Raw genomic sequence first — 12186 nt, 5'->3', positions numbered from 1 at the left:
CCCTAATCCTAATCCTATCCCTAAACTTATCCCTCACCCTCACCCTAACCCTCACCCTAACCCTAACCCTAAACCTAACACTAACCCTAACCCTAAACCTCACCCTCAGCCTCACCATAACCATAACTCTAAACCTAAACCTCAAACTCACCCTAACCCCAACCCTAACCCTAACCCTAAACCTTACCCTAACCCTAACCCTAAACCTCACCCTCGCCCTAGCCCAAATCCTAACCCTAATCCTAAACCTAACGCTCATCCTAACCGTCCCCCTATCCCTAACCCTCATCCTCAACCTAACCCTCACCTTAACCCTAACATTAATCCTAACCCTAACCATCATGCTCAGCCTCACCCTAAACCTAAATCTAAACGTAAACCTCACCCTGACCCTAACCCTAACCCTATCCCTAAACCTCATCCTACCCTAAACCTAACCCTCACCCTCACGCTCAAAGTAACCATAACACTAACCCGAACACTTACAAAAATCCTAACACTAACCCTCACCCTGACCCTAACCATAACCCTCACCCTAACCCTAACCCTCACCCTAACACTTAACCTCACCCTAACACTAAACCTAACCTTAAATCTAACCCTCACACTAACCCTCACCATCACCCTAACCCTAAATCTCACCGTAACACTAACCCTAAACCTCAACCTCACCCCAGCCCTCACCCTAACCCTAACCATCATCCTCACCCTAAACCTCACACTAACCCTAACACTAATCCTTAACTTAAACCTCACCCTCACCCTAAACCTAACCTTAAACCTCAACCTAACCCTAACCCTCACCCTTAGAGTAACCTCACCCTCAGCCTAACCCTCAACTTTACCCTTACCATCAACCCAACCCTAACCCTCACCCTAACACTAAACCTCACCCTAACCCTAACACGACCCCTAAACCTCACCCTAACCCTAACCCTAAACCTCACACTCAACCTCATCCTCAACCTAACCCTAAGTCTAAGCCTAACACTTATCCTAACACTCACCCTCACCCTAGCCCTCACCCAAACACTAATCCTAACCCTAACCCTCATCCTAACCCTCACACTAACCCTAACCCTAACCATAACCCTAACCCTAATCCTCACCCCGACCCTCACCCTCAGCCTAACCCTAAGCCGAAGCCTAAGCCTAACTCTAACCCTCACACTCACCCTCACCCTAACCCTAACCCTGACCCTAAAACTCAACCTAACACTCACCCTAACTTTAACCCTAAACCTAACCCTCTACCTAACCCTCCAACTAACACTAAATCTAACCCTAAAACTCACCCTCACCCTAAACCTAATGCTAACCGGCACCCTAAACCTCACCCTAACCCTAACCCTTAACCTCAGCCTCAACCTCACCCTCAACCTCACCCTGAACATAACTATAACCCTAACCCTAACAATAACACTAATCCTAAACCTAAACCTAACCCTAACCCTAACCCTAATGCTAACACTCACCCTCACCCTAAGACTAATCCTAACCCTAACCGTCACCCTAACCCTAACACTCACCCTGACCATAACCCTAACCCTCAAACTAACCCTAAACCTTACCCTAACACTAACCCTAACCCTCACCCTCACCCTAAGCCTCACCCTAAACCTTACCCTAAACCTAATCCTAACACTAAGCCTAACCGTCACCATCACCCTAACACTCACTCTAACCCTAACTCTTACACTAACCCTAAACCTAACCCTCAACCTCAGCCTCATCCTTACCCTAACTCTAACACTAAGCCTAACCCTAAACCTCACACTAACCCTAACCTTAAACCTCACCCTCACCCAAGCCCTCACCCTAACCCTAATCCTAACCCTACCCCTCATCCTAACCTTCACCCAAACACTAAACCTAAGCCTCACCCACACCCTCACCCTAACCCTAATCCGAACCCTAACCCTCAACCTAACCCGAACCCTCACCCTCACCGTAACTCTTACCCTAACCCTCAACTTACCCTAAACATAACACGAAATAAAACTCTCACCCTAAACCTAACCCTAACTCTCACCATAACCCTAACCCTAAACCTCCTGCTCACCCTAGGCCTCACAATAACCCTAATCCTAACCCTAACCCTCATCCTACCCTCCCCCTAAACCTTACCCTAACCCTCACCCTAACCCTAACCCTCACCTTCAGCCTAACCCTAATCCTAACCCTAAACCTAACCCTAACACACAAACTCAACCTCAGCCTAACCCTACTCCTAACCCTAACCCTAACCCTAACTCTCCCCCTAACTCTTACCCTAAGCCTAAACTTAACACTAACCCTAACCCGAACCCTCAACCTAACCCTCACGCTAACACTGTCTATCCCTAAACCTCACCCTCATCTTTAACCTAACTCTAACCCTAACCCAAACCCTAAAGCTCACCCTAACCCTAACCCTAACCCTCACCCTCACCCTCACTGTAACCGTAACCCTAAACCTAACACTAACAATAACCCTAATCCTAATCCTAACCCTAACCCTAATCAAAATCCTCACCCTAACCCAACCCTCACCGTAACACTTACCCTCACCCTAACACTAACGCTAACCCTAACACTAACCCTTACAATAACCCTAACCCTAACCTCAACCGAACCCTAACCCTAACCTTAACCCTCAACCTATTCCTAATGCTCATGCTCAAGGTAACCCTAACACTAACCCTCACCCTAAACCTAAACTTAACCTGAACCATAAAGCTCACCCTAACCCTAACCCTTCCCCTCCCCCTCACCATCAGCATAAACCTAAGCCTAAACTTACCCCTAACCCTAACTTTCACACTCACCCTAAACCTTACCCTAATCCTAATCCTATCCTTAACCCTAACCCTCACCCTCAGCCTCACCTTAACCCTAACTCTAACCCTAAACCTCACCCTCATCCTAAAACTATGCCTAAACATATACCTCACCCTAACCCTTACCCTAATCCTAATCCTCACCCTAACCCTAACCCTCACCCTCATCCACAGTGTAACCTTAAGCCTAAGCCTAACCCTAACCCTCAAGCTCACCCTAACCCTTACCCTAATCCTAATCATAACCGTAACCCTAACCCTCACACTCATCTCACCTTAACCCTACCTCTAACATTAAACCTCATGCTCACCTAACCCTAAACCTAACCCTAAACCTAACCCTCACCCTAAACCTAACCTCACCATCACCCACAACCTCAGCCTAACCTTAACCCTAACCCTAACCCTCACACTCACCCTAACCTTAACCATAATCCAAATCCTAACCCTAAACATAACCCTCACACTCACCCTAACCCTAACCCTAACACTAACCCTAACCCTAACCCTCACCTGCAGCCTCACCCTAACCCTAACTCTAACCCTAAACCTCACGCTCACCCTCACCCAAATCCTTGCCATAACCCTAAACCACACTCTACCCCTAACCCTAAACCTGACCCTCAACCTAACCCTTACCTTAACCCTAATCCTAAACCTAACCGTCATACTAAGCCTACCCTTAACCCTAAACCTCACCCTCAACCTCCCACTCAGCCTAACCCTAAGCCTAACCCTAAGCATAACCCTAAACATAACACAAACACACACCCACAGCCTCACCCTAACCTTAATCCTATCCCTAACCCTAACCCTAACCATAACCCTCTCCCTAACTCTCACCCTAACCCTAGCTCTAACAATAAATCTAAACCTAACCCTCAAACTAACCCTCACCCTAACCCTATACCTAACCCTAAACCTGACCCTCAATCTAACCCTATTCCTTACCCTCACCCTCACCATAACTCTAACCCTAACCCTAACAATAACACTAACCCTAACCGGAACCATCACCCTAACCCTAATCCTCACTCCCACATTCACCTTCAGTCTAACCCTATGCATAACCGTAAACCTCACCCTAACCCTACCCCTGAACGTTACAGTAACCCTCACCCTCAGCCTAAGCCTCACCTTTACCCTTACCGTCACCCCAACCCTAACCCTCACCTTACCCTAAACCTGACCCTAACCCTAACTCTACCCCTAAACCTCAACCTCACAATAACCGTAACTCTAACACCAACCTAACCGTAAACCTCACGCTAACCATAACCCTAAAACTCACAATCAACCTCATGCTCATCCTAAACCTAAGTCTAAGCCTAAAACTTATCCTAAACCTCACCCTCACCCTAGCCCTCACAAACCCTAATCCTAACCATAAACCTCATCCTAAACCTCACCCTAACCCTAACCCTAAACATCATCCTAACCCTAATCCTCACCCCCACCCTCACCCTCAGCCTAACCCTAAGACTAAGCCTAAACCTAACCCTAACCCTCACACTCACCCTCAACCTAACCCTAACCCTAACCCTAACCCTAAATCTCAACCTAAACCTCAACCTAACACTCACCCTAAGCTTAACCCTAACATTAACCCTAAACCTAACCCTCGACCTAACCCTCCAACTAACACTAAATCTAATCCTAAACCCCACCCTCACCCTAACCCTAACTCTAACCCTAACCCTAACACTAAACCTCATCCTAACCCTAACCCTAACACTCACCCTCACCTTAATCATAACCCTCACCCTAACTCTAAATCTCATCCTAACACTTACCCTCACCCTAACGCTAACACTAACCCTAACACTAATCCTCACACTAACACTAACCCTCAACCTAATCCTAAAATTCACCATAATGCTAACCCTAACCCTAACCCTCACCCTCACCCTAGCCCTCACCCTAATCCTAATTCTAACCCTCACCCTCACCCTAACACTAACACTAAACCTCACCCTAACCCTCACCCTAACCCTATATCGAACGGTAAAACTCACCCTCACCCTAACCCTAACACTAACCCTAAACCTAACCCTAAACCCCACCTTAAACCTAACCATAACCCTCACCCTCACCCTCAACCTCACTGTAACCCTAACCCTAGCCCTAACAATAACACTAACCATAACCCTATCCCTAACCCTAAACATAACCCTCCCCCTCAGCCTCACCTTCACCGCAAATTGAACCCTAACCATAACACTAACAATAACACTAACCCTAACCCTAACCCTTACAGTAATCCTCACCCACACCATCACCCTCAGCCTAAACCTAAGCCTTACCTTAACCCTAACCCTAACCCTCACCGTAACCCTAACCTTAAACCTAACCCGAACCCTAACTCTAAACCTAAACCTAACCTTAACCCTAAACCTAACCCTAATCCTCAGGGTCACCCTCACCATAACCCAAACCCTAACCCTAACCCTCACCATAACCCTAAGCCTAATCCTAACTCTAATCCTAACCCTCCCACTCACCCTCATGCTAACTCTAATCCTAAACCTAACCCTATCCCTAACACTAACTCTCACCCTAACACTCACACTACCCCTAACCCTAAACCCAATCCTAACCCTAAACCTCATCCTATCCCTCACCATAACCCTAAACCTAACCCTCACCCTAACCCTAACCCTAACCCTCACCCTCATGCTCGGACTAAGCCTAAGCCTCACCCTAACCCTAACACTAAACCTCATTCTAACCCTCACCCTAAACGTAAACCTAACCATCACCCTAAACCTAAGCCTCACCCTGAACCTCACACTCAGTCTAACCCTAAGACAAAGCCTAAGCCTTACCCTAAACCTCACCCTCACCCTATCCAACACCCTAACCTTAATCCTCACCATCACCCTAAACCTAATCCTCAGCCCCACCCTCACCCTCACCCTAACCCCAGGCCTAAGCCTAACCCTAACTGTAACCCTCACACTCACACTCACCCTAACCCTAATCCTAACTATAACACTAAACCTCACCCTAAACTTCACCCTAACCCTAACCCTCACCCTTACCCTCACCCTTACCCTCAACGTCCTATCCCCAGCCCTAACCCTCACCCTAGCCCTCACCCTAACCCTAAATCTAACCCTAAACCTCACCCTCATCCTAACCCTAATCCTAAACCTAACCCTAAACCTCACCCTAACCCTAACCTCAACCTCACCCTCACCCTCACCCTTACCTTAATTTTAACACTAACACTAACAATAACACTAATCCTAACCCTAAACCCAACCCTAACCCTAAGCCTAACCCTAATCCTAGCACTCACCCTCACCCTAACACTAATTCCAACCGTAACCCCAACCCTGACCCTAGCCCTCATGTCACCATAACACTAACCCTCATCTTAACCCTCACCGTAACCCTCACCCTAACACTAACCAGAACCCTGAACTTCACAATACCCCTCACTCTAACCCTAATCCTAACCCTAATCTTCATCCTAACCCCCACCCTAAACTTAACACTAACCTTCACAGTAACCCTAACCCTAATCCTAACAGTCAACCTAACCCTAACTGTCATGCTCACTGTAAGCCTAACCATAAAACTCACCATAACCCTAAACTTAAGGCGAACCCTAACTCTCACCCTAACCCTAACCCTAAACCTCACCCTCACCCTCACTCTACGCCTAACCCTAAGCCTAACCCTAATGCTAACAGTAACCCTCAGCCTCACCCTAACCCCTACCCTAATCCTAATCCTAACCCTTAGCCTAATTCTCACCCTCACACTAACCCTCACCCTAACCCTAAATCTAACACTAACCCTAACACTAACCCTCACCCTCAGACTCACCCTAACCCTAACTCTAACCCTAAACCTCACACTCACCCTAACCCTAACCCTAAACCTAACCCTAAACCTCACCCTAACCGTAACCCTAAACCTCACCCTCACAATAGCCCTCACCTTAACCCTAGTCCTAAAACTAACCCTCATCCTAACCCTCACCATAAGCCCAATCCTCACCCTCACCCTCACCCTAACCCTAAACCTAACCCTAACCTAACCATACCCCTCACCCTCACCATAACCCTTAGCCGAAGCCTCACCCTAACCCTAAACTTAACCCGAACCCTAACGCGATCCCTAACCCTAACCCTCACCCTCAACCTCACCCTCAGCCTAACGCTAAGCCTAACCCTAAAACTAAACCTAACACACACACTCACCCTCAGCCTAATTCTAATCCTAAGCCTAACCCTACCTTAACCCTCCCCCTAACTCTCACCTACACCCTCACCCTCACCTTAACTCTAAACCTAACCCTAACAATAATACTAACCCTAACCCGAACCATCACCCTAACCCTAATCCTCACCCCCACTCTCACCCTCAGCCAATCCATAAGCCTAAGCCTAACCCTCACCCTAACCCTTACACTCACCCTCACCCTAAACCTAATCGTAACCCTAAACTTATCCCAAAACCTCATCCTAACCCTCACCCTCATACTAACCCTAACACTAACCCTAACCCTAAACCTCACCCTAACCCTCCTCCTAACCCTAACTCTAAACCTAAACCTCACCCTAACCCTAACCCTAAACCTTACCCTAAACCTCACCTTAACCCTCACCCTCACCCTCATCCTTACCCTAAACATAACTCTAACCCTAACCCTAACAATAACACTAACCCTAACCCTAACCCTTAGTATAACCATAACCCTCACCCTCAGCCTCACCACAACTTAACCCTAACCATAACACTAACAATAGCCGTAAACCTAACCCTAAACTTAACCCTAACCCTAATCCTCACCCCACCCTCACCCTCAGCCTAACCCTAAGCTTAACCCTAATCCTAACAGCAACTCTCACCATAACACTAACCCTAACCCTAACCCTAAACCTAAACCTAAACCTAAAAATAAGCCTAATCCTAAACCTAACCCTAATCGTCATCCTCACACTCACCCTAGCCCAATCCCTAAACTTAACCCCCACCCTAACCCTAAGCATAATCCTCACCCTAAATCTAACCCTCACACTCACGCTCACCCTAACCCTAATCCTAAACCTAACCCTATCCCTAACCCTAACCCTCACCCGAAAACTCACCCTAGCCCTAATCCTGACCCTAATCCTAACCCTAAACCTCATCCTAACCCTCACCCTAACCTAACCCTCAACCTCATGCTCGGCTTAAGCCTAAGCCTAAGCCTAAGCCTAAGCCTAAGCCTAACCCTCAACCTAACCCTAACACTAACACTAACCCTTATTCTAACAATAAACCTCACCCTCAACCTAACCTGCACTCTAACCCTATCCCTAAACCTAAACCTCATCCTAACCCAAAACCTAACCCTGACTCTCAACCTCACCCTAACCGTAGCCCTAACCCTAACAGTAACCCTAACCCTAGCCCTAACCCTCAACCTTACTATAACCCTTACCCTAACACTCACCCTCACCCTAACACTTATCCTCACCCTAATACTAACTCTAACCCTAACACAAACCATCACCCTAAACCTAATCCTCACACTCACCCTAACACTAACCCTCACCCTCAACCTAACCCTCACCCTAAACCTAACCCTCATCCTCACCCTGAACCTCACAATTACCCTAACACTAATCCTCAATCTAGACCTCACCCTCACCCTACCCCTAAACCTAATCCTCATGCTAACCCTAACCCTCACCCTAGCCCTCACCCTAAACCTAACTCTACCGCTAAACCTCACCCTAACCCTAACCCTCATGCTCACGCTCTCCCTCAGTGTAACCCTAGTCCTAACCCTAACCCTAACCCTCACACTAACTCTAACGCTTACCCTCACCCTAACCCTCAACCTAAACCTAACCCTCACGCTCACTGTAACCCTAACACTTCCCCTCACCCTAACCCTAACCTTCACCCTCAACCTCACCCTCAGCTTAATCCTAAGCATAACCCTAACCCTAACCCTAATCCTCACACTCAACCTAACCCTTACCCTAATCCTAATCCTAAACCTAAGCCTAAACCTCACCCGCACCCTAACCCTCACCCTAAAATTAACTCTAACACTAACCCTAACCCTAAACCTCACCCTCAGCCTCACCCTTACCCTAAACCTAACCCTAAACCTCACCCTAAGCCTAACCCTAAATCTCACCCTCATCCTAGCCCTCACTCTAACCCTAATCCTTACCGTAATGCTCATCCTAACCTTCCCCTAACCCTTACCCTCACCCAAACCCTAACACTCACCCTCATCCTCACTCTCAGCCTAAACCTAAGCATAACCCTAACCCTGAACCTAACCCTCACACTCACACTAACCTTTACCCTAATCCTAATACTAACCCTAAAACTAACCCTCACCCTCATCGTAACCCTCAACCTAACCCTAACACTAACCGTAAACCTAACCTTCACCCTCAGCCTCAGCTTAACCCTAACTCTAACCCTAAACTTCACCTTCACCCTAACCCTAATATTATATCTCACCCTAAACCTAACACTAAACCTCACCCTCAGACTAGCCCTCACCCTAAACCTATTCCTAAACGTAAGACTCATCCTAACCCTCACCCTCACACCAACCCTAATCCTCAACTTCACCCTAACCCTAAACCTAACACTAAAGCTCAAACTAACACAAACCCTCACCCTCACCGTAACCCTCACCCTAACTCTAAACCTAAACCTCACCCCGACCCTCACCCTCACCATAACTCTAACCCAAACCCTAACAATAACACTAACCCTAACCCTAACCATCACCCTAACCCTAATCCTCACACTCACCCTCATCCTCAGCTTAACCTTAAGCCTAAGCCTAACCCTCACCCTAACCCTCACACTCACCCTCACCCTAACCCTAGGTTTAGGATTACCTAAACCAAGCCCTATCACTAAACCTCAACCTAAAACTAACCCTCACCCTAACCCTAACCTTAACCCTAAACCTCACACTAACCCTAACCCTAACACTAACCCTCACCCTCAGCCTCACCCTAACCCTAACTATAACCATAAACCTCAACCTCACCCTAACGCTAAACCTCACCCTAAACCTAACCCTAAAACTCACCCTCATCCTAGCCTTCACGCTAACCCTAATACTAACCCTAACGCTCATGCAAGCCCTCCCCATAACCTTAACCCTAGCCCTCACCCTAAACCTAACCCTCCACCACTCCCTCACCCTCAGCCTAACCCTAAGCCTAAACCTAACCCTCACCCTAACCTCACACTCACGCTCACCCTAACCCTATTCCTAAACCTAACCCTACCCCTAAACCTCAAACTAAACCTCAACCTCACCCTAAACCTAACACTAACCGTAACACTGAACCTCACCCTAACTATCTCCCTAACCCTATCTCTAACCCTAAACCTCACCCGCACCCTAACCATAAACCTAAGACTCACCCTAAACATAACCCTAACCCTAACCCTCACCCTCACCCAAAACCTCAAAGTAACTCTAACTCTAAACCTAACAATAACACTAACACTAACCCTAACCCTAAACCTAAACATAACCCTCACCCTCACCGCAAACTTAACCCAAACCATAACAGTAACAATAACCCTAACCCTAAAACTCACCCTAATCCTCACCCCACGCTCACCCTCAGCCTAACCCTAAGCCAAACCCTAACCCTAACGCTAACCCTCACTGTAACCCTAAACCTAAACCTAACCCTAAACCTAACCCAAACCCTAACCCAAACCTAACACTAATCCTCAGCCTCACCCTCACCCTAACCCAAAAATTAACCCTAACCCCCACCCTAACCCTAAGCCTAAGCCTAACCCTAACCCTAACCCTCACACTCACCATCACCCTAATCCTAAATCTAACCCTATCCCTAAACCTAACCCTCACCCTAACCCAAACACTAGCCCTCACCCTAACCCTAACTCTAACGCTAACCCTAAACTTAAACCTCATCCTAACACTAAACTTAACCCTCAAACTCACCCTCACCATAACCGTAGCCTTAACCCTAAACGTAACCCTAACCTAGCCCTAACCCTCAACCTTACTATAACCCTCACCCTAAACCTCACCCTTACCCTAACATTTACCCTCACCCTAATACTAAATCTAACCCTAACACAAACCATCACCCTAACCCTAATCCTCACACTCACCCTAACACTAACCCTCAACCTCAACCTAACTCTCACCCTAAACCTAACCCTCATCCTCACCCTGAACCTCAAAATAACCCTAACACTAATCCTTAATCTAGCCCTCACCCTCACCCTACCCCTAAACCTAATCCTCACGCTAACCCTAACCCTCACCCTAACCCTAAATCTACCGCTAAACCTCACCCTAACCCTAACCCTCATGCTCACCCTCTACCTCAGTGTAACCCTAGACCTAACCCTAACCCTAACCTTCACACTAACTCTAACGCTTACCCTCACCCTAACCCTCAACCTAAACCTAACCCTCACGCTCACTGTAACCCTAACCCTTACCCTCAATATAACCCTAACCTTCACCCTCAACCTCACCCTCAGCTTAATCCTAAGTATAACCCTAACCCTAACCCTAACCCTCACACTCAAGCTAACCCTTACCCTAATCCTAATCCTAAACCTAAGCATAAAGCTCACCCTCACCCTAACCTTACCCTAACCCTAACTCTAACACTAACCCTAACCCTAACCCTCACCCTCAGCCTCACCCTAACACTAAACCTAACCCTAAACCTCACCCTAAACTAACCCTAAATCTCACCCTCATCCTAGCCCTCACTCTAACCCTAATCCTTACCGTAATGCTCATCCTAAAATTCCCCTAACACTAACCCTAACCCCTACACTAATCCTCAACCCCACCCTCACCCTCAGCCTAACCCTAAGCCTGACCCTAACCCTAAAGCTCACTGTAACTTTAAGCCTAAAACTAACTCTAACCCTAACCCTAACCCTAAACCTAACCCTAATACTCAGCAGCACCCTCACCCTAACCCAAAACCTAAACCTAACCCTCAAGCTAACACTAGTCCTAACCCTAACCTTAATCCTCAACCTAACCCTCACCCTATAACTAACTCTAACATTAACCCTAATCCTAAGCCTCACACTCAGCCTCACCCTGACCCTCACTCTATCCCTAACCCTAACACTAAACCTCACCCTAAGCCTAAGCCTATCCCACACCCTCACCCTCACCATAACCGTAACTCTAACCCTAACCCTAAAATTAACCCTAACCCTATCCCTAAGCCTCACCCTAACCATAACCCTCACCCTAACCCTAATCTTCACCATAACACTTACCCTCAATCTAACATTAAACCTAACCCTAACACTAAGCCTCACACTAAACCTAACACTCACCCTAATACTAAACCTCACCCTAACCATA

The sequence above is a fragment of the Dipodomys merriami genome, unplaced genomic scaffold, assembly GCF_024711535.1.
Source record: "Dipodomys merriami isolate MVZ:Mamm:240054 unplaced genomic scaffold, mDipMer1.0.p SCAF_77, whole genome shotgun sequence".
NCBI lineage: Eukaryota > Metazoa > Chordata > Mammalia > Rodentia > Heteromyidae > Dipodomys > Dipodomys merriami.
Note: the sequence above shows the minus strand (reverse complement) of the source record.